This window comes from Passer domesticus, chromosome Z, assembly GCF_036417665.1.
Source record: "Passer domesticus isolate bPasDom1 chromosome Z, bPasDom1.hap1, whole genome shotgun sequence".
Lineage (NCBI taxonomy): Eukaryota > Metazoa > Chordata > Aves > Passeriformes > Passeridae > Passer > Passer domesticus.
In genome coordinates, this window is record NC_087512.1 from 11,454,467 (window position 1) to 11,478,419 (window position 23,953).

Consider the following 23,953-nt stretch of genomic DNA (forward strand, 5'->3'; position numbering starts at 1 on the left):
ACAGGTTTCCATGGGCTCACAGCCTCCTTCAGGCACATCCACCTGCTCTGGTGTGGGCTCCTCCAGGGGCTGCAGGGGCACAGCTGCCTCACCAAGGGCTGCAGCCCAGGATGATGGGGAATCTCTGCTCTGGCTCCTGGAGCAGCTCCTGCCCCTCCACCTTCAGTGACCCCATGTCTGCAGAGCTGTTCCTCTCACACATTCTCACTCCTCTCTCTCCCTCACTTCCTGTGTGCAGCAGTTTTCATCCCAGAAGTGCAGTCACTTTTGCTGGGGGGCTCAGCCTTGGCCAGTGGTGAGTCCATCTTGGATATGTCCAGCCTTAGCTCTGTTGGATGCGGGAGAAGCTTCTGCCAGCTTCTCACAGAAGATGCAATCCCACCTGTCACCCCCTGCTATGAAAACCTTCTCACACAAAAGCAATACACTGACTAAGGAAATTGTGAATTGAGGAAATGGGTTCTCTTCCAGCTCTACCATGGCAGCATAGAGGAAGAAAATACTCATCCTGGTTGTTGTAATGATTAATGTACCATCCCTCTTCTCAAGCCAGGAGATGAGGTTTGAATCACAGACAACTGGTAGGAAACAAAATTGTTTTCAAATAATTCCACTCTACACAGTGGTATTAACCTTTCCTGATGGTGTCAGGGTATGATGAGTGACTTGGGACATTGCTTATCCCTTGCACCCTCAGCTGCACTGAATACTTCTTGGCCACTGATAACACTTTGTGCCCTTGAATATAGTAAGTCTGTAATTTTGTGAGAACAAAAGCTCTCTTAGTTACAATTTTGAAATACTGACTCAACAGAAGTTAAGCTCTGAAATGCGTCAATAACACATGATTAAAGCTGAGACCAGCCTGGAAGAAAAAACATGTTTTTCCATGCAGGGAACTAAAAAAGCTTGATTTTCTAAGAAGTTATTTCACCTTGCCACTTTAACACTAGCTTCCTTCTTCCTGATATCCTCTATTATACTTCACTGGTCAAGAGACTGAAAGGCTATGGCTGGGCTGGACATAAACTTATGCCAATAGGTTCTTTCTACTCAACTTGGCTTGAATGGCCAGCGTACATACGCTGACAGTCTAACAGGTTTTTGCCAAAAGGAACCTCATGTTAAATAAATTCTGCACAATCTTCCTTTCACATCAGCAGAAATACTAATTAGAGATCTCTGTTCTGTTCATTTGACAATTTTTGGAAAAAAAAATTATTTGCATTAGCTTGGGAACTTTACTTGTATACTAGACAACAGTATAAAAAATATTTCAAGGAATGGGCCTATAGATTGTGAGATCAGTTAACCTCACATCCCTAATAAAATAGGAGTTTCACGTTCCAAATATCCAATAATTATTTTTAAGCTTAATTTATTTTTTCTGGTAAGTCTGTAGCAATGTTTCTTTCACTCTGATCATGCAGTTCTCTTTTTATGGGTTGCCACCTGAGTAAAGAGGGCATAGGCTTTTAAAAAACATGTGGACTACAAATTATTGTCTGACTTCGCTAAGAATGGACTTGTGTGGTCATTTGCCTAGAAACCAGGAGGCATAAGTTAAATTATCATCTTGTTCTAGGAAAATCAGTCCTAAATATTTCTTATGGCATGTACTTATCTAGGCTAGAATTGTTTTTGAGTCCTCTTTTTTCTATTCTGGATGAGAATGCTAGAGTTAAAGTGACAGAAAAAAAGTATAACCAGGACAAAGTCTAACTATAGGTTCATCTTTAAGGTACTTGGATGGGAAGGAATGAGGTTTGCTTGATCGTTACTCAAATTTTCTCTTTATTTTAGTGGCAGCTTAATGTAAAATACATGAAGAGATCTGAAGGAAGGAAACACAATACTTTAGAATAGTAATGCAAAGGAATGTCCAAGATACACTGGATCTGAATGCAGATGTGAAAAATTACTTGCTGTTTAATTGGCAAGGTGGTTGAGACTGCTACAGAAGTTAAGGAAGAACACGGAAAACAAAGAAGTTCACATGACTGAATCAGAACTGTCTTTGGGCCTTGCCTAGCTAGCTCTGCTGGTGACAAACTCACAAAGAAATGTCAAAGAGACAGGCCAGTAGTTTTGCTTGGACAAAAGTCAGAAGGAAAGGTTTGGAGTTGCAGATTCTTTGGCAGTCACGACAGAGTAGACAGATGGAGTTGTCTATTCAGATGAATGTAGAATACAACATGGAGGGAGAATGAAAGAGGATCAAGAAAAGACCTTGCACAGAAAGAAGAGAGGACATGCTGTAGCAGAATTGCGGACGACAAAGGTAAAAGGAAAACTGCCTCCTGTTTTGTGTGTCCGTACATGTGAGCATGCAGACAGTATGGGAGACTGAGAAAGAAAGGACTGTGGTAGGGGAAAAATGACCAAATTAGTTATATTTGTAATTTTTTTTAGAGAGAAATAAAATATTTGGCAATTAATTGATATTTCACAAGTTGCATATTAAACACTGAAAGTTTGCATATAAGGACTTGTGGTGTTGCCATCCTGAAATTAGCCAACTATTCTGTTTATCAAATTAGACTTGCAGAAGCATGTATTTGTTTAACTTTCTTTCCAAAAGAAATGTACTAAAAACATGTTCTAAAAATGTTCTTGAAGGGCAATCAATATTGTTTGTCTGAACACAGGTAAGAAAGCCAAAAAAGCTCGGTGACCTTAACTCTAGATTTACAACAGCTGTTTAATGTGGAATGTAGAAAACCAAGTACATGTTTGTTTAGAACTCCATTAATTACTGTGAACCTCTGCAGCTTAAATGTTTGAGTAAACAAACCTGCAGGGTTAAGAAGCATGACATCCATATATTCTCCTGCATGCGTCGAATTACACTAAGATAGATATGACAGGTAAATCTTATTGCCAAGACTGAAAAGATCAGCTAAGTACAAACTAGTTCTTACTGAGAGGATACATTACTGCTAATGAGGGGCTAAAAAAGCAGATGCAATTGTATGGGACATGCACACAGGAATACTTTAATTCAGGAAATGCTGAACATAGGAAAGTAGTCTGTTTGTATGGAAGCAGCTTGTAAAAAAAATGCACTAAAAATTGAAAACAAAAGCAGAAAGACCCAGCAGTGCCACCTGAATTTCATGGGACTTACCAGGGTTTGGTAGAACAGCACAAACCCACAGAATAAAATAATAATTCAAGCAGGAGGATCTCTAATCCATCCTCTGCTGAAGGCACTTACCCATGAGACCAGAACATATTGCTCCGGGTTTATCTGTTCACAGCAGGAAAATCTCAAAGGAAGGGTACTGCACAATGTCTCTGAGGCAGCATGTTCCACTACCCGGTGGTCCTTAGGGTGAACGAGCAGTACCTGATTCTCAGTGAGAACCTGTCTTGTTTAAACATATGCCTCTTATCTGTTGCCTACCATGCAGAGCCTGCCTTCATCCTCCCAGTGACTTCCCTGCAGTTCCTGACTGGAATACTGCCATCAAAATGGTGGCCTGTATTTTTCCTTTCTGTTTATAGCTCTACAGTCCCACTGTCACTGTCTGGTTGTAATCCAAACCCTTTACGTTCTTGAAGCACTTTTCTGAATTTTAGGCTTTTTCATGCAGTAATCACATATTAATTATGTGATGTTTGTTGCCTTTTCTCCATCTTGGAAGCAAATGAAAAGTGTGAAATGAAAAGGACACTTCCTTCAGTCACATTTGGCTAAGTGTAAACAATCTAGAAAAAAAGCAAAGAAGTACTTGACCTACATGAAAAAGGGTATGCCAGCACCAACTGATATGATGTCTATATTTCTATATGTCTACATTTCTATAAAAGGAAACATAATTGAAATAAATAATGAAAATTAATTCTGATGAGGTACTGCTGTTTCTTCATTACAGTCTTAACTTGAAATGACAATTTTGTTTAATTTTTCAGGAATAAGTGCTGTTAAATAAAAAAAAAATCATCAGCTTCCACAGAACTGTCAGCTAGGACAGCAAACAGATCGAAAACCCCACCACAACACTAAAAAAGCAGTTCTGTGTGAGACAATTACCAAGTCATATAGTGACACTTGAATGATTCGCCTTGTTACACTGTGTGCTTCGATTTCTCTCTGTTCATATTGTCTGTGTATGGATGCAGTTAGAAATCCACTTAGATGCAAATAAGGTGTTCTCAGTAGGGAGGAAAATCAGGGGTTCAGCAAAGACTGTGAGCCAGCCTGTGGGCTCACACACTCAGGGCAAATGGCTGCTAATGAAACAGCCTTTAAATCAGGGATTTTGTTATAGGCTCAGGAAAGGATTACACATTTCGACTGGTGTAATATTATCAGCCTTCCCTAACCATGTTTGGGATGAACATTCCAAAAACTGCACAAGAAAAAGCAGCAAAAAACTACAACAATCCATGGCTAAAACAAAACCTATTCAAACATTGTGTGCAGAAGAAATAGTTCAAGAACATTTTGTGCTTGGGGAAAAAGTAATTCTGAAATCAGCAAGAGTAGAAAGAGCTTGGTCTGATGCAGCTGCCTGTCATTACAGTTGATAAAGATTATCATAGGTGGCAATGCATTTTTCTTTGTAATTTTCATGAGAGCTGCATGTTCAGAGGTCTAGTGTGCTCCTCTTAATGCCACTGTCTCCTGTTAGAGACAGTGCCACATGGCCTCCTAGCCTGTTATAAAGAGACTGTTTGCCTGTTTAATAACACCACTGACAACAACTGTTCAGCTTTACAGCTATTGAAACGAATGCAGTTGTAACAACAACAAATTATCAGTTCATTGTTCTTATCCCCTAAGGCTGGAGATAGCTCCCCAAGGCCCTGTGAACACATCCATAATTCTCTTCATGGTGGTGAGAGGCTGATGTTACTTACTTCCTCAAGGATGGATACAATCAAGATTTATGTGTAGAGAAAGATACCACCTTGTCCTTACTCAGCAACAGAAAATACAGCAAGGTTTTGAAATTCTTCTATGCTTTCCCACCTTTTTTTTCCTTTTTTTTTGTTTTAATATGCAAGGCATAAGCCTTGCAAGCTCCACTGATGTTGTTTTTGTGCTGGTATGGGGAATGCAATGCCTTCTTGCTCACACTACATGAATATATAAGTACCTAGTGAATACTTGGGAAACATTAAACAATTTCCACTCTGACTCAGAATGCATTGTAGAACATGGGAAAAGTAAGATCTTTATTTTAAAATAAAACCATGCTGTTTATATGCAGCAACTCTGGAAATAGGCTTAGAAAATTTCTAATATTATAATGCAGCAGAGCTCCAGTAGTACTTTCAGTGATTAAACTGATTTGAAGATAAAAATATTAATCTCCCTGCTTTTGTATACAAACAGCTGAAATGAAAACCTGAATGCAAATTCTTAGAGTATCTCCTTTATCAAAGTAAATAGACCAATAAGATCTCTTGGGATTCCTCTCTTGAAATATTTACCTTCCCTATTTTTGTATGTCAGTAACTATGTACTTATTCTTTCCATTCTCTGGTTGCATTTTTCTATGCTGTATTTTCTCAAAAGGCACGCATTGCATAAGCTGGTCTAATTTTTCAGATGCTTCCCCTTATTCAGATAAATAAGGAACTTTTAATACAAGTAAGTGGAGAAAATGTACATCTGCTTTAGTAAGTAGCTGATTTCAACTACATGGAGGTAATTCCAATACAAAAATAAAAAAGTCAATACAGCTTACAACTTTCCCTGCCAAATTTCACAAAAGCTTTACAGCTTCTCTCACACCTCATCAACTGTACAGAAATTACCATTATTTTCATATTCTGTGATGGCACAGTGAATGAAATACATTGAATACAGATGAAAATAAAACTTGGAAGGTTATTTAATTTATTTCAGCTTTTATGGCTATATGTATTTTTTAATTTTAATACTGTATGTATTTTTTCCTGTTTAAAAAAAGAGAAAGATGAAGTAAAAACATAACCTTTTATTTCTTTTGCAGTCTGTTTTTAGGGTTATGTACAATTAGGTTTTTAAGGATTAGAGTGAACTCATGCAAGCTGTTTTTGCACAGCATACTATTCTTAAATGAGCTGCTAACAAAAATACTTCGTATAATGTTGCATTTTTACACTTTATTTTTCAAGCTTCAGGTTGAGATGCATTCCTCTAGCTAACACCTTAAAACCTGAGAAGGATCAAGTAGAAAATCACAAACTAAGGAGTTTGGAAGAACTTGTAGAAGAAATTACTGTTGATGAAAGTATTCCTGGAAGTCAACAATGATGACACTGAGTGTTTCACAAAAACTTCTACAAAAGAAATAAACCGGAGTATCACAAAACTCAGATTATAAATTTAAGCCTTCACTGCCTGTCCCAGCAAGATGAAGTATTAACTTGTCCCTTAAATGTTTTTTATGCTGTGGAAAGAAATGAAAGACAAAGTTTATGTTGACCTAAATGTATTAGATGGAAAGAACAGTAACAGTGATCTTGACACAGGATAGCACAAAAGAGCAGAGTCACAGGTTAGGGATGGGGTTTTCGGGTAACTGCAGCAGGGCTGAACAGCCCTCAAGGGTGAGGACAAGGTGCTTAAATGCTCTTCAAAGAAATAGACAGCCTGAGTGCACTGACTGCAGAAGAAGAGGAGGAAGCAGGAAAAGTAGTTTAGTTTAAGCAGATTTACATGTTGAACCATTACTGTGTGCATAAAATATAAAATTCCAGGTGTCATTTTTGCAGCCAGAGAGGAGGAATTGCTGAATTCGAACCTCCAACAGTTTTATGCTTTGCTGCATCCACGTGCTTAGATAAAAGTAAGCACTATTTACTTAAACCATAAGCTGACTACTGACCACACACAGACTTCTGTTAATGATTTACACATCCAGGAAAGGAAGCCCTCAGACATATGTACATCAGCAGTACAAAGCAAATTTGCAATAAATTCTGTGGCCATGAGGTAATAAAGAAAGTATTGTCTTTCACTCTGCGACTCTAAAGAACCAAAACCCTGTACAATCACAAAACATTTGTCTGCCTGGTCTGACCAAACCTAACTGCTTTGTAGGACAGCAAGGAGCCCTGCTCCATCACTGGATAATGTGAATCAAAGAGGTAAGAATGAGAAAAAACCACCAGCTTGTCTTGATTATCCCAATGCCTTACTGGCTCAAACAGATCATGCAAACAAACACAATTCTGAAAGCAAAACAGCAGATCAAGTTAAGGAAGCTGTGGGAGAAAAGAGTAAGAAAAGATACGTAGAAGGCAGATGTAGATAAGGAAGTATACTTGACCCTAATAGCTGAGGTTGATTGTAGCCTAAAAAAAATGATATGAAAAAGTAATTTCAGCAGCAGGGAATTCTGTGCTGTAGATGCAAACTTTAGGCCTTCACATAGCAGAAAAGAAGATTGGCTTAAAGCACAGAACTGAAAAATGTTCTGTCTAAAATATTACATGTAGATGTAATAATTGTTGTTGTTTTTAAATTTGCAAAATATTTGCTTCAGGTTTTATGCAACCAGTATGGGATTAGGTCACAAATGCATTGACCCATTCAGTTTAATCTATTTTTTCTTAAAAACCACTGAAGGTTATGCAGAAGAGTACTGTCTCAGTGCAGGAACTCCTTCAGCTCTGAATCTAGATGTTTGCCAAACAAGTGACCATGGAATTACATAAAATACCTATGAACAAACAAACTTGATATTTCATAACGTATTTCATTTTTATTACTGTGACATTTGAAATATCAAGCATTCTTCTTTGCTATAGAGAGACAGCATACAGAAAATATGAACAAAAACATGAACAAGCTGGTAAGAGGAAAAAATAGGTTACTTTTAAATAAAGGTAGCATCATTAGAGACAAAGTACTCAAGTCACTGGATGCCTCACCTTCCTAAAATCCTTGGAAATACCAGGATCCTGCTAACCATGGTTCTATTTAAAGATGACTAGAAAAAAAGGGATGAAATAGGACTCACCCAATATGTGTGTATTGATATATACATACATATGACATGTATGATTCTAGACATTCCAGGTCATTATTCAAAAAATTATCATCTTCTATTCTGCTTGAATATGCTGATACTCTTATTAATGAGACTACCAGGAAAAATATGGATCTTATCTAAAATTCTTATAAATAAGATTGCTGTGATGCAAGATCAGGGTATATAATTTTAGATGAAGATATATTATCTATATACCAACATAGAGAGATAGGTAACTGAGCTTCAATTAAAATAGCTACTTCCTATAATAACTACTTCATCATATATAATGATGAAACAAAGAGCTTTTATTGCTTGATAAAGCATATCTCATGCAGCCCTGAAGAGGAGGAGATATTAATTAGGTTTGTTTTCACTTGTCCAAAAATTTTGCCAACTTTAGATCCCAGATATCGATTCTGTTCCACTGCGTTACAGGTTGTACATGTGGGAGGAAAAGCTGCAGCAAGGGCCAGGAACAGAGGCTCAGCAGGTGGGCACAGATTAAATCCCTCCTGCAGCTCCTGCTGTTAATGCTGTCCAGAGGAAAGGAGGTCTCCGGCTTGTGAGGCAACTGGGGCTGCCAAAGAAAGAGCTGTAGGAGACTGGTACGTGAGGGGGAGATTTGTGCTTTATTATTGCTACACCTTTACATATGGTTGGGCTTGATGATGCTGGAGGTATTTTCCAGCCTCAGGGATGTGATTCTATGATACAGGTCCCAGTGACTGATCTGCAAATCTCAAGGACACAATAAAAAATTACTTTGTGTCCAGAGCGCTCCTAAATAATGAAGGTATTTTTTAACTGGGAAAAGAGGAGCTATACTATTGGTATGAACTAGACATGTTTTCAGCATGCTAAATAGAGCCAGTCTTTCTAGACATTCCAGGTCATTATTTAAAATTATCTGCTTCTATTCTGCTTGATTATACTGATACCTAATAATGAGACTACCAGGAAAAATATGGATCTTATCTAAACTACTTATAATTAAGATCAGTGTGAGGCAAGATCAAGATATCTGATCTTAGATGTACATTTGAAGGAGAAAAATTTTAATTTTGATAAGGCCTGTCTTACCCACTCTCTTTACAATTAAGCTAGATACTACAACCCATGTGACAAAAGAAGCACTGGATTTGAAGTACTTTTACACAAGAGGAGCAGGTGCACCAACTGGAGCTCAGACACACTCTAACATTAAAGTGACACTGCAAGAAGCCTGAGTAGCCTGTAAGACTATGTATATAACCTGCAAAAGTGTCTGCAGCAACTATTTCTGTCAAAATCAGTGTTACCGACAACAAAAAATGGCAACCCTAAATAGAATAGGAAAAAAAAATTACCAAAAATATACACAGTGAACACATATATTTAATTTCTTCAGAAACTCTATTAATTACAGATTTACTACTTCCATGACAGTGCCAGTGTCCACTCTTAATGCTGAATACCAAATTCAGTACTAAAATTTTCCATGAATCCTGAAAAAGATCTCCAGCTTTGAATCACAAAATAGAATTAATTCCAAAACAAAAGACATTGGCGCCTTCATGTTTTCCCCTGTATAGTGCAAAGCCTTGATTTGATTTATTTCTGTTTTAGCTCAATCTTTCAGCATCTGTGAATGAAAGCGCATGATTTTTCCATTGAAAGAAGGATACAGAAATTGCACTGGTGGTTGGCAACCACAGGCAATTAAGTCAACTAAACTTTGTAATTATCATGTAAAGAATCAGCAGTAATTAAATTTTTTTCGTCAATCCCTTAACACTACTATGTTGCGGAAAAAAAAATTCATATGCATCCTTCTTGTGTAAATTACTGCACTTTTTCAGATCATTATCTTATCCCTAACCATGGCCAGTAATAAAAATATGGCAAGCAGTCATCTAAGCTAAATATTTAATTATTTTTATCTTCTATAGCAAACCCATGGACACAGTAATCTCTTCTGTTTTGCATTGTCCATATTCAGTATATACAGACAAATCTCACTGAATTTAGCATTAGCAGAAGATACACATCTGACACCTGAGTTCTACACAGCAGTTTTCTACTTCATTAGGCAAAATATAAAAACCCCATGAAAATCAAATTAACAGTTTCAATGAAACAGAATGCCTGAAAACCTCACACAATTAAAGAAAACCAAAATTACAGTTTGATAGAAGATCAAGGATATCCCCCTGATCTCACTGCCACTTATGACAACATTAATTGGAATAATTCCAGCATAATAAGTAGCAATACATCTTCAAACAAGAGCAAAAATGTGATGCAAGAAAATGCCTCACAAATTATGAAAGAAGCCATGTGAAAACTGCACACATAATAACACATTCAATATCATTCTTGAAAACAAAACTGTAAAGTATTTGCTAATTAGAATGGCATTTCAAGCAAGATTTTAAGCTAACAAAGTTCTTTTCAAATCATCAACCTCTTTCTCATTCTGAAGAATGGTAGCTCACAAAAGTTAATTATGGAGCAATTATTTGTGTAATGGTTTACCAAGGGAAAAACAGTTTCAATACTTTTCTTTCAAGACTGGCCACACTTTGAATAATTGCGATAGGTATCTTGAGTTTACTTGACAAATAAATGAAAAAATTCATGCCAGTTCAAATTATCAGCAATTGGTTTCCACATATTGATTTAATGTTAGAGTTCCTCTTTCTTTATTTGTGTTTACAGATATTTTACATCACATCATCTGTGGTCTAGGATCAAACTGCACCTCAAATTAAATTCCATTTTTCTCTAATGGTAAAGCTGTCTTCCACTGTAGCCCTGTGGGTCTGTAAACACACTACAGCCATTAGTGACAACAGGCAGTACTGCAAGTCTGCAGTACTGAGGCATCTCAAGCTTACTTAAAAATTTTTTTGGTCTACCTGCATGTTTTGCAGGGCTTGTTTAGGTCAATAATGAATTTTTAAAATTTATTTAAGTTTTCACTTCTCTTTTTCTGTACAACCGTAATTTTATATAGAATAGTAACATGCAGTTATTCTGATATGATGAAATATTTAATAATGGCACAATGACCCAGTCTAGAAGAATACAAGCCTCGTCTGATGCACGAACAAGGACAGAGAATAAGGACAGAGGTTGCAAAGCAAAGTCAGGCATGAAAAGGAATTATGAGAAATGGGGGGCAAACTGACCCAATCCAAGATCTGTACACTACTTACCAACAGCCTGTTAATGAATCCCCACAATGAGCTGAGCAAAATGAAAGTAACAAAGAACAATATCCGAAATACATAAACTCCAAAAGTAAACTTTAAACCATCAATGAGTAAATAGCAAGATGCAGAAGACTAGCAAACATAGAAAAATGGCTCAAAGTTTATCCTGGGGAAGGCAATGAGGAAAACAATAGCCTATTCCTCCAAGTGGAAAACAGCAAGTGACCACAGCATCAATATATCACTGCTCTGAAAGATCTGAGGTGCTTATTCGTCTGCTGCACTTCTCCCCTTTCACTTCCTCCTAAGGCATACCTGATCATGTCATCATACTGTACACAGGAAGAGAAGGCCCATGGCAAACACAGTGACATCATACAAATGAGTATTTCTGCTGTAGGACAGAGATACACAGGTCATCACAAAGAACTCTGGTCCTTGGGCTTTATTTAACTGCCTTTGAAGCATGGGGTTTTTTCACTGCATGTATACAGAACTGCTATGTGTACATGCATGAAAAGAGATGCAAGGGATGTTTGTAAGATTTATACACGGAGCTCAGCAAACACATTCAGTTCTGAAACTATTCAGTGTAATGCTTTGTCGTGGGCACAGTCTTCTACTGGAATTGCTTATATAGTCAATTATCTGTTTCAGCATTCATTTCTAATAGTCTTCATAATGTGCAAGCCACCTTTTAGAAACAAGACATTTGCTGGTCTGGACTACTGACTAATGCATAGTTTAGTGTGATGTTGCTACAGCAACTAAAAAGATGAAATTACATGTCATATATCATTTACACGTTATTTAGAACATACAGCTTTCTAAAAGCCATTAACCAGACAGAGGCGCTGTGATGGAGAAGACAAGGATATTTTAAAGCACTCTAAAATATTTTCCACTGTTCTGAAGGAGCAGGAAAGTAAATGAAAATAATAAACAACATAAATAAGAGTGAAGGATTTTAAAATAAGGGAGCGTTCGCCTTTAACACAATACCAGCATTTCTCAGGGTCCATTTGCCTGAAAAACATATTTCTAGATCATGGATAAACACTAGACTTTCTACTTCAGTACTAAGTGAGTGTTTGTGGACCACATCATAGTGTGAAGATGTTTTTGCAGATCATGTGTTGCCCGTAAGAAAACAATTACTCTGTGAATGAAAACTTGAGAGAGTTTCAAAATGGGGGCTCGGTCTTCCTCCAGTGGACCTCCTTAGCAAACACATGAGTGTTCATCAAAGTAGTCTTGGTCCTCCAAGACAAGCTAATTACCTCTCATCTTCCCTGCAGAGACACAAACTAATATGAAAATGAAACCAGTATGTGTTTGTGTGGTGATAGTGGTGGTGATAGATAAATTTAGCAGACAAATTAGGACAATTCAAATTGGCAAATTTAATGATTTAGTGAAGCTATTTATGCATTGAGTTTGAAAGTGATCTCAAAAACATGCAGTTTATAATGTCACTGCGAATAGAAAGTACACATGATTGGGTTAAAATTTTAGATTCACCAAATGGGTGCACATTTTGGATACAAAAGTGAACAAAACATCTGGGAATGAGTCTGGGGATATTTTCCAGACCACAGCAGGAAGATTAATGAACTAAGTCTGTCAGGCTAAAATGGAAGCTTACTGAGGGACTGGATAAGGTTTTGATTTAAGAAAAAAGGAGAAAAAAGAAAAGCAGTAAAACAATCTATAGAGTGGATAGGCCTGCTGCTCATTGTCAAAAAGGGTGTAATTCTTTGCTTATGTATAAACACTACAGAGTTTCATAATTATGTAAAAAAGGGAACATTTTGTACTGCCAACAAGAGAAGAAATTCTGTAATGGGAGGATTCCCAGTCTTTTTCTGCATTTGAAGTACCAGAGGGTTTCTGGCACTCATATTTAGAAGAGAGACAAGCTTCTGCATGTTCAACACAGTCTCTGAGAGCACCAATCAGTAAAACCTCTTGAGTGCCCAATGCTTACTATACTTTCTACAGCATCATCATCCTCCTGCACAGTGCTGCAACATTTCGGGGCTGGAGACAAAGACAACACAAATCCATCTGGATTACAGCACCTGACTTATTTTATTTAAGACATCCGCGCAGATAGGTTCAGGTTTTGAAAATGCTACCTTCTATGTGGACATCAGTGCCTACAGTGCGTATATGGACTAGGTAAAAGTGCAAAACTAAAGTAAAGAGACTATGAGTGTAACAAATGTCAGTACACGACAACTGGAAGAGGAATGGAGAGAAAGAACTCTAGTTAATGTCCTTGAGCCTATAACACGCATGAATTCATCACTGTAATGTGATGGAGAAGAATAGAAGAAGGTCTGTAAATATGTTCCCACGAGGCAGAGGCAAAGCTTTTATTCACTCCTGGTATCCTTTCACTGTGTTTCAAATAAATCTTCCACAGATATCAATTCACCTAGATTTGTAATTCAAAAACAGCAAGGTACAATTACCAGCTAAATTCATCCAGCTGGGACACTCCTTCCTCCTTCTGGCAAGGCATATTAACACCACTGTGCTTACTGGCTCCTACCCATCCTTTGCCTCACACACAAAGAAATCCCCTTACCTCTCGAACGATCAGTCTTACAAACTTTAGCCAACCATGAAAAGAAGCAGAGCTGCAGGGAGCCTGTTTCATTATCACCTAATATGAAGGAGAAAGATTCAAGACAGTGAGATAGATTGCAGCTCTGGAAGGAAGGCACCCTTAAGGATGCCAGAAAGGACGGGGCACCCTCCTGAGTCAGTGGTTCCTGAGCACCTGATCAGTGCTAGCACCATGCCTAGTCATGCTCTTACAGTAAAATCTCAACTGCAAGTCTTCCTGAATGTGTTTTGAGTCACTATGGAAAAACACGTGTTCTAGCAAGCAGACACATGCAAGGCTGTCAGAGATGCTCTGGCCAAGTGAAGGATGTTGGTTAGAACAACAAGGACTGGCAGCTTTGCCCCATGCTTTCTCCAAAGATTTGTTTCAGATGGAGGCCAGGGACCCTGTCATATCATGCCATCTTTTCTTGTAAGGCATTCCATGCTGCAAGCATAAACTCTTCACTCAAACACTACTATCATCACACTGCCTGGGAAAGGGAGTCCTGGCTTTGAGACAATGCATCACGAGCTGCATTACAGGCAGGACAGCAGGATCCTATGGAAGACAGGGCAGCACCAATTGTTTGTTGTTTGTGCTAGAAAGAGCGGAGGAAGATGCAGGGCATTAGGACTGGATTACATAGTGTAAGGACTGAAAAGGGGAAATACGGATGTCATTGGGTCTCTAATGACTTGCCAGCTATTCTAGAAGCTGCTCATTTGATCTTGCAGTAAAAAACCCCCACTAATAGGAAAAGTCTGGGCAGCAATAAAAAAAGGGAAAAAAGAAAAAGTTACAAAAAAAAAAAAAAAAAAAAAAGGCGCCCTGCTGCCACAAGCTATTGGAGTAAAATCTCGTTCAGATACAGCCAAATGTCCTGTGTGCCCCATTAGACTGCATCTTAAGCAGAGAATGTTCTTTCACACAGAAATGAAGGCCTTTTACTAAAGGCCTTTTGCTAATCATAAAAAGACTGAAATCAAACCAATGAAAAAGCCTTTTTTAAAAATGAGATGGGGGATCTTGGTCGGTTGCCAAACAACCAGACATCCACTCTTATGCTCCTCTTCAACAAGACAGAAGGCAATATTAAAAAACTGATAAGTTGAGAAAAAGAGGGGGAAATCACCCACCAATTATCATCTCAAGTAACATAGATAAAATATGGGTAAATTAATTTAATATAATTTAATTTATTGCCAATTTAATACATTTCGATAATGAGAAGAGACAATGAAAAATTTAAAATACTACCTTCTTCCTCATATCTTTTTTCCCAGCCTCAACTTCACTCCTTCATTTGTGGAGTCCCTTACTCCCCACCACTACGTTGGACCAGGGGGGTTGTGGTCAATACACAGTAGTTCATCTCTGTTATTCCTTCCTTCCTGTGCTGTTGCCATGCACAGTTCTCCTGTGCCAGCACAGGTCCTTCCCTAGGGCTGCAGTCCCTCAAGGACTGCTCCAGCATGGTTCAGTCAGGAAAAGCCAACCTGTGCCAGCACAGGTTTCTTCTCTGGCCTGCTGTGTGGGTATGTGCCCCAACATGGTCTCTCCCACGGGATGCAAAAGAACACCTGCTCTGATGCCCAGAGCGCCTCCTCCCTTCTCACATGCTGGTGCTCACACTGCTGTTTCCTCACTTTTTTTCCATTACTCCTCACTCTGCCATGCAATGTTTTACCCTCTCTTAAATAAGCTTCCACAGAGGTGCCCCAGCTTGGCTGATGGGCTCAGTGCTGTCCTGCGGTGGGTCCGCTGTGGAGCCAGGTGTGTTTGGCACAGGGAAGTCCCACACCTTTTCTCACAGAGGCCACCCCTGATGCTGACACTTTGACATCTACATTCAGTATGTCCTCTGGCTTTTGAGATGTGAAGGCAGTAAAGCCTGTTCTGGCTGTCTGGCTCTCTTTTCTGTCTGTAGCTATGAAAATATGGGTAGGAGGAGGAAGATGAAAAAAACTTAAAAGGGGTGAAGAGAGCAGATTTAGAGTCTCAAGACCAGGTAAAAGACAAAGCAAGGACAGTTACGGTGCTGCAAAACTCAAGCATGATCTTTTCCTCATAGATTACTGCTCTGTAACCAAACTTAATCTTAGGCTTGGCAACAGCTTAGATGTGGGCCAGGACACACAAACAGCCAGGGCCATTGCACTTTACTGTCCTTTCACAGACTGCAAAGCATTCAGCTGATTTCCAGTATTTTATCCAGGCTTGTATCAAGTAGATTTTATGAACAATATCAGTAGGCCTTAAATGACCTGACAGTGCAAGCAGGTAACTGGTAAGAAGATGTCATCAGAATATGGAGTCATTCCATATGAAAGCAGAGATGAGCACAGGCAGCAGGAATCAAGGTCAGAACATTTATTTCTTGACTGTAAACCTCTGCATGGGAATAAGATAGCATCACAGCCTACGGGAAGACTCCAGTCCTGAGTCTTGAAATATGAAATATGTAATTCTCACTGCTTCATGGAGTATATAACAAAGTTGGAGTACATAACTAACTGTTCTGAGTAGCTTGTAAGTGACCAGAGTAAGATGCAATGTTGCCAGGACTTCTCCAGAGAACAGCTACATTTAACAAAATGTCTGGCTCAGCTGGTAATGTTGGAGAAAAGAGTGATATTAGGACAGCAATGATCACAGAAATCCAGAGTTAGTGTATGAAGCTGAGCATGATTGCCACAGAAGAAGCTACAGGATTAGAGCTTGCCAATGAGTACCTTGTGGTCAAATGATACCGACTGACCTCTGGGTTAGGAGGAACACCCAGAAACATCTCTAAAAGGGCAGAATAATTCAGAATGCATGCAATAAGGCCCAGAAGGACCTTTCACCTTCCCAAATTAATACTCCATTACTAATACTCCAACACCTGAAAAATTATATGGTCTATCTGCAGATGCTATTAAGTTCACAAAACCAGTGTGCTCAAGTATAAGAGGAGACTGAATTCAAGGAAATAGTCTTTCCTTGAATTAAGTCTTTCCATGGCTTCAGCTTTCCCTTTTAAGCACTGGGACAGCATCTGCATGCTCTGAAAGCAGTGGTTCTTGTTTTCATTTTGTCTTTTTAATTGGCTCATCCTAAAAATTCCATTTACGCATGCCATTTCTCTAAGCCCCATCATTCCCTGACAGCAAGCGAGGGCCTCAACTTCCCTCAGATAACTCTTCAGGACCTGAGACTGTTCAAATGAGAACACCACCTGACAAGTACACCCTTCCCTGTCCTTAATCCAAAAAATGTTTTTTTCATTAGTGCTCTTTTTTTCTTATTTAATTCCAAGACTTGACTACACAAGTGTGTCATTCTGGCAGAATCTTTGAAGTGCATTGTTACAGAGAAAGCACAACCCTCAAATGCTTTGTTGAAAGATGTTAAGACACTTGATTGTCTTCAGATTTGTTCTTCTCACAGGTCCTTTAAAGTTTCATGAATGCACACAGAAAATTCACAAAATCCTATCTGTAATAATTGCACTTCACAGACATAAGCATAAGAAGTCTCCATAAAGTCATTACATTCTTCTCAGACCACTGCTCACCAGTCCTCTATGCATCACCTTCTTTTCCTGACCCAATGGAATTTCAAACTGGAACAATTCACACACAGAAAACAGGAACAGCTGCAGATGTTGTTGCTGCTCATACATTATCCTGTTCCAACCCTCTGCCATTGGCAGTGACACTTTCCACCAGACCAGGTTACTCAAAGCCCCTGACCTTGAACACTGGCACAGATGGGGCATCCACAGCTTCTCTGGGCAACCTGTGCCAGTGTTTAATCGACTTGACAGTGCAATCTAAAGCAACCCTCTCTCAGCTTGAAGCCATTCTTCCTTATCGTGTCACTACAAACCCTTGTGAAAAGTCCCTCTCCAGTTTTCTTACAGCTCCTTTATGTACTGTGAGGCACTATCAGGTTCACTCCAGAGCCTTCTTTTCTCCCAGATGAAAACTCCAACTTTTTCAGCCTGTCTTCATGAGAATGGTTCTCCATCCCCCAAAACATCTTGTCTCTCTCCTCTGGGCTCACTGCAGCAGGTCCCTGTCCCTCCTGTGCTGGAGCCCAGCTCTGGATGCAGTGCTCCAGGTGGGTCTCAGCAGAGCAGAGCAGAGGGGCAGAATCCCCTCCCTGCCCTGCTGCCCACGGGGCTCTGGATGCAGCCCAGGACACGTTTGGCTCTCTAGGCTGGCAGTGCCATGGCCGGGGCATGTGCAGCCTCTCAGCCACAGCACCCCCAAGCCCTTCTGGGCAGGGCTGCTCTGGGGCTGTTCATGCCCAGCCTGTGTTTGTGCTTGGGATTGCCCTGATCCAGGTGCAGGACCTGGCACTCAGCTTTGTTGAACTTCATGAGGTTTGCACAGTCCCACCTCTCCAGCCTGTCCAGTCCCTCTGGATGGCTCCCTTCCCTCCAGAGGGGACCACACCACACAGCTCGGTGTCATCAGTGAACTTGCTGAGGGTGCCCTCGATCTCTGTGTCCCTGTCACCAACCAAGATGTTGAACAATGCTGGTCCCAACACTGACCCCTGAGGGACACCACTTGTCACTGGTCTCCATTTGGGTATTGAGCAGTTGATCCTGCCAGTTCCTTATCCACTGAATGGTCCATCCACCAAATCCATGTTCTGAGACAAGGACATTGTGGGGAACAGCGTTAAATGCTTTCCACAGCTCCAGGCAGAAGCTGTTGTGCCAGTCACTTTTCCCTTATCCACCAGCATCATAAACCCATGTAGAAGGGCACCACATTTGTCAGATGTGATTTGCCCTTACTGAAGCCTTGCTGACTGTCACAAATCTCCTCTGTATTTTCCATGCACTTTAGCACAACTTCCACGAGAATCAACTCCATGATCTTGCTGGACACTGAGGTGAGACTGGCCAGCCTGTACTTTCCAGGCTCCTCCCTTTCCCCGCCCCAAACCTCTGGGTTATGTCTTTCTTTTTTTACAGGCAGTAAGAACTTTACTGAAGTGCTACTACTTCCCAAATATGATGGCTATTGGCTTAGACACTTTGTCTGCCAGTTCCCTCAGGATCCACATACACATATCATCAGGCCCCATAGACCTGGTTACCTTCAGGCTCCTTAGATGTCCTCAAACCTGATCTCCTGTGGCAGATGTTTCTTCATTCTCCTTGTCCCTGACTTTGCCTTTTGCATCCTGAGTGGTGTGGCTGGAACACTTACTCATGATTCAGGCAAAAAAAGGTGCTGAGTACCATGATAATATCATGTCAAATCTGATTGTCAGTTTAGAGGAACAATTTAGAGGCAGCAGTCAACAGGTATTTTGGATTGGTTTAGAAAGGATATTTAAATATTATGAAAGATGCTTTGATGCTCATTGACAAAAGCAAAATCAAAGACTTTGTACTTCAAAGTGAGGAGTTACTTCAACACTATAGAATGGGGTGAGTTGAGTTAGACAATGAGAGATGATGATCAAACCCCTTTGGATTCTTACTTATATGAGGGGGAAGAGGAACAAAGAGAAAATTGCAGAAAACCACTCAGAGGTTAGTATACCTCTAATTAGAGGTATTCCTGTGGAAGTGGAGGCAGACATCCTCACCACATTCAGGAGGTCTTCTAAATTTTTCTTCCAGGAATCTTACAAAATCCAGAACAGAAAAAACTATCTTTGCCCATATATTCAACTCTCATGCACAGGGACAGTGAATTTGAAGAAGCAAGTATATTTTCATCCTTAGAAGCATTAAAAAAAAGTGGATCTGTTTTAAATTTAATTTAAAATGTCAGGTAGACTTGAAGCAGCCATTACCAACCTAGTCTCACTGCTCCACATTTAGCAGTTGACATAATCTTAAACTGGATCTGAGTGAGAAGGGAATTCTTTTGAACTACACACATTTATATATTACTTAATAAGTAAGATTTAATACGACAAGCATAGTTTATAAACTTAAAAAAATTATATAACCTCCAAAATATGTCTTCCTTAGAGATATATTTTGATTTTATTCCTGTGTAGCAGAAAAATTAGGTGTTTTCTAATTGCAGCAAAAAAGGATTTATCAACCTATACATGTAGACTGAAAAGAATGACTCAAGTACGACTTTTTTTTCTCCCATCCCTATCTAACCTTGGCTGACGTGCAGGATACTGGAACAGAACGTTGTTCTGGAATCAATCGTACTGACTCAGGATGGCAGGCAGCATAAAGGAAGAATTACATCAGGGATATTCTCTAAGACTAGGTCAAGACTGCTGATGGAGAGCAGCATAATTATTTACTAAGTAACAACAGTGGGATTTTAAAACCTTGCCCTTTTTAATGTGGACCAAATACAGTTCTGATACGTTAAAGCAGAACACATATTAGAAAATCTTCTGTAAAAATTAGTCAACAGAGAGCTCTGATCACCCAAAGATATTTCTAAAGATCAAGTATATTATTTCAATTTACGTAAGAGAATAATTCCACTATGTTATGATGACAAGTACATTCTTTTGAAAGGCCAGGACATTTTAAATGTAAGCTGGTGTTAGACCACGTTTTTCTTTAAATATCATTATGAATTATTCATCACTCACTAACCATGTCATAGTCATGTATATGCCAATTGAGTGAAAGACAGAACCAGAATTTTTCAAACCCATGTGTTTGTGAGAGACTGAAACAGTTAATGGCTTAAACATTGCTAACATCATTGAAGGACTTGCTCACTATTGCAGACTGCAAAGAAGAAGTTGTTCATCTGTGACCACTGAAGCCCACCCTTCCCCAAATACATCTATTAATTGGAATTTGGACTTCAGATAAGATAAAGAGGGTATACTATTGTCCAATCAGCTCAGGCCTGAGGAGAAGAATGTGTCCAGAAGAGAGACTGGGATTCTGATGGCTGCTGATATGCAAAGTAACCACACGGTGCAGAGGACAGCACAGCCCATCTCAGGCTACAGCTGGGTGTTGAATGAGACACAGAAATGCAAACCCCTGAGGTCAGCCCTGTCTCTTTTTCCTTACTCAAGGGAATTCACTGTGATAACTCTCTTGCCAGGAAATGCCCAACACTGCAGCCTGAAGGTATTAATCTCCGCTGATGTGCCATGATGGACTCAACTGTGCTGACATCACAGGCACTGTAACATCTTAGAAGGTGTCAAAAACACCCAGAATATCCCCATGATCCACAAAATTACATCACTCAGTGTGAAACTCCTCGCCCCAGAGGAGGTACTTGGGCATTCTCACCTGAACTTAAACTGATATAAACCCAGTAGATTTTGTGTTCTGTGGATTTTTCTTGAGATTACTCCCACCACCCAACAAATACAGTCTGTAATCATCACTTTGACAAGGCTGTGACCAGGAGATATGGAAATTCTAACAACCAAGACTCATTGTGAGGCCTTCAAGTAGTGAGATCTTCTACTCTTATCCTGTCCTTTTCTTTCTTTTCCATATAGGTTTCTTAAGTGATATTTTTATGCTTTTATGTTATCATATAGGTAATAATAACCAAAAGGCTACACCCCAACTTTTGCTTTTGCAACCAAATTGTTCTAAAATAAACACTACGTGTATAAATTTGCAAATACCAATCATTCACTCTGCCCCAAGGGATGTATTATTAACAAGTACCTGGGTTACTCTCCTTTGTGGAGGTGGGCCATAACAGTTTTCTTTTGTTTTATACATGTGGGTTTTTTTAAAGGCATTATGAATCTGAAAGAGAACCACAGCTCCTTATGAACTCCCGTAAATACTGTGGTGTCTGTTTATGGCTAATGTCTGTTTATGGTTAATGAATATGTGAAAGGGAGATCCTGGATCCTATGGTCCAGCTTTCCCATTCTTGACTGATACAAAGCAGAGAGCAAGGCTGCCTACTGAGAATGCACAGCTATGGGAGCGTGCTGTTAACTGCGTGTGGAAGGAGCTACCATAAAAGATGTGGGTAAATCCAACTGCAGGTGACTGTTTTTCTCCAAAGACGCCATCTTTTTGTTTCTGTAGAAAGCAAACATTGTTTAGAGTTACTGTACTATTTGCTTCTCTACATTATGAAGAATAGAAAAAATCAGTTACTGGAGGATAAAATGTACTGCAAACTCTGTCCCTTGACCCATCAAAACTTCTCTTACTACACTGCATTTCTAGCTCTGAGGTAATACATGTTCTTTGAAAGCTTCCAAACTTCTGAGCACTCCCCTTCTACCTTCCCCCTAGCTGCAGTGTTGGGTGCCTGAGCACAGGCTCAGCTTCAGTAATGGTGTAAGGGCCTAGCTTTGAAAACAGCCCTTCCAGAAACACCTGCCAAGAAGTGTCCAGGGGTGGGCTCCCCCATTTCTCTCTGCAATGGCTTAGAAACTGAGGTCTCATTCTGACCCCACCTGGGCTGTGATGCAGCCAAGCCTGTGCTGGGCCAGCTGCCCCCACTAGTCTGGATCCTGACCCTTCAGCCAGAGCTCTTGGATTAATCCCTGACATGCCTCATTTCTACGGATTGTTCATCTGTCTGGACTCATGGCTGAACCTGGTTACTGTCACTAGGCTTATTTGGGCACTGTGGGCTGTGCCCTGGCACAAATTATGAACATACATATCTCTGGCACCATGACAAACTTTTGTATCCATCTAGTTCCTTGCTGGGCAGCATATTTTGTGTTTGAGACTGTGTGGAAGAGTGGATCAATGCTTTTATGTTATCATATTACTTATTATATGATACGTATGTTATTAAGTGGAAGGTTTCATTTCCCTCACATGCCTTGCTCCTGGACATCCATTCCCACTTCTCCATGTGCCAGCTGAGATCCACATTGACAAACTACCTTGGCAAAGGCCTTCTATCAGGCTAACAAGTTAAATCAGCTTGAAAAGTGGTACAGCGAGCACCAAAGAAGGTGCAAAAGTGGTAGTGCTCACAAGTAGGTAGGAATAAAGAAGTGGAGGGAGGAATGGGTGAATAGGACCTCCACTTTTACAGAAGCATTTGCTAGCTGCACTCAGTCACAGCGTCAAACTCAGCCAGTTATATGACTGATCACTGTAAATTCAAACTGTGTGTTTCTCTCACAGTTTACGAATGGAGACAGCAGAGAATACAGAAAAAGTAGCTCAGCTTCTTGACTAGAATACATAAACGTATTTGTTCTCACCAGGCTGCCTACTTAAATAAGCCACTAGCTTTGGTAGTTCAGTAAAGCGAAAGAGAAGTCTACACAGAGAAGCAAGGGAAAACAAACAGATTAATTCTCTATTTCCCATCAGAAGGTTATTTCCAGCTACAGTCTAGGAAGCAGACCCTCATTATGCATAGAGGTTACTCTGGAAAATAAACAACCCAACAATTACTGTTCCCTCCTCTTCTCCTTTGCCTTAGTTTTACTTCCAAGCAGACAATATGATATAGAATATCTCCTTGGTTAGCTTGGTTCAGCTGTCTGTGTCCCCTCCCAAGCTCTTTGCTGTGCCCAGAGTACTGTCCCGTGGAGGGGGGATGTTGGAGATGCAGCCTCGATGCTGTGCGAGGCTGCCTGGTGGTAGCTAAAACACTGCTGTGGTACCAGCACCTTTCCAGCTATCAATACAGCATTCTGAGGGCTGCTGTGGGGAAAGTCACCCAACCTAACCCTTCCTGAACTTGCATATGCCAAAAAAATGTCAAACGGCACTCTGCAGAAGCCAGGCAAGCTACCTGTCCCACTAAACTATAGGATATTGCTATGTTGGATGATTAATGCTTACAGAGTTTTCTTTATTGGAAAAGACTACTACACAAGGGATCCAAGAGGGGTAAGTGTGTAAACCCCTGAATTGTTTATGTAATCATTACTCCCCACGGAGTGCACACTGCAAATTACCACAGTTTTGGACATAGTCAGGATTGTTATTTAAAAAAATGGGGTAAGAAACGAAACGTGAAAAGCTTGTACAGATCTGGGCTATAGAAACATATATAACATTTCTTCTTCATAACCTTCTATTTATTTTGGCAGTTAGGCGCATTCTCTAAGCAAAGCTCCCAAAACATTTAGCAGAGGTTAACACATGGAAGAAAAGCAACAGCACATAAAAAGGAAAGTGGAAGTTCAAGGCAATTTCCCCACTTATCAGTGTGGTAACCTGTACTGACCTGAGCAAGACGCTGACAAAAGAGGGCTTTAGAAAC

The 23,953-nt window shown here is 39.8% G+C and overlaps 1 protein-coding gene across 15 annotated transcripts in view; it reads right to left on the minus strand.

The window, feature by feature from the left end:
* PRLR (prolactin receptor) overlaps positions 1-23,953 on the minus strand; it is a 155,532-nt gene that overhangs the window by 39,612 nt on the left and 91,967 nt on the right. The gene's annotated exons all lie outside the window — the stretch shown is intronic.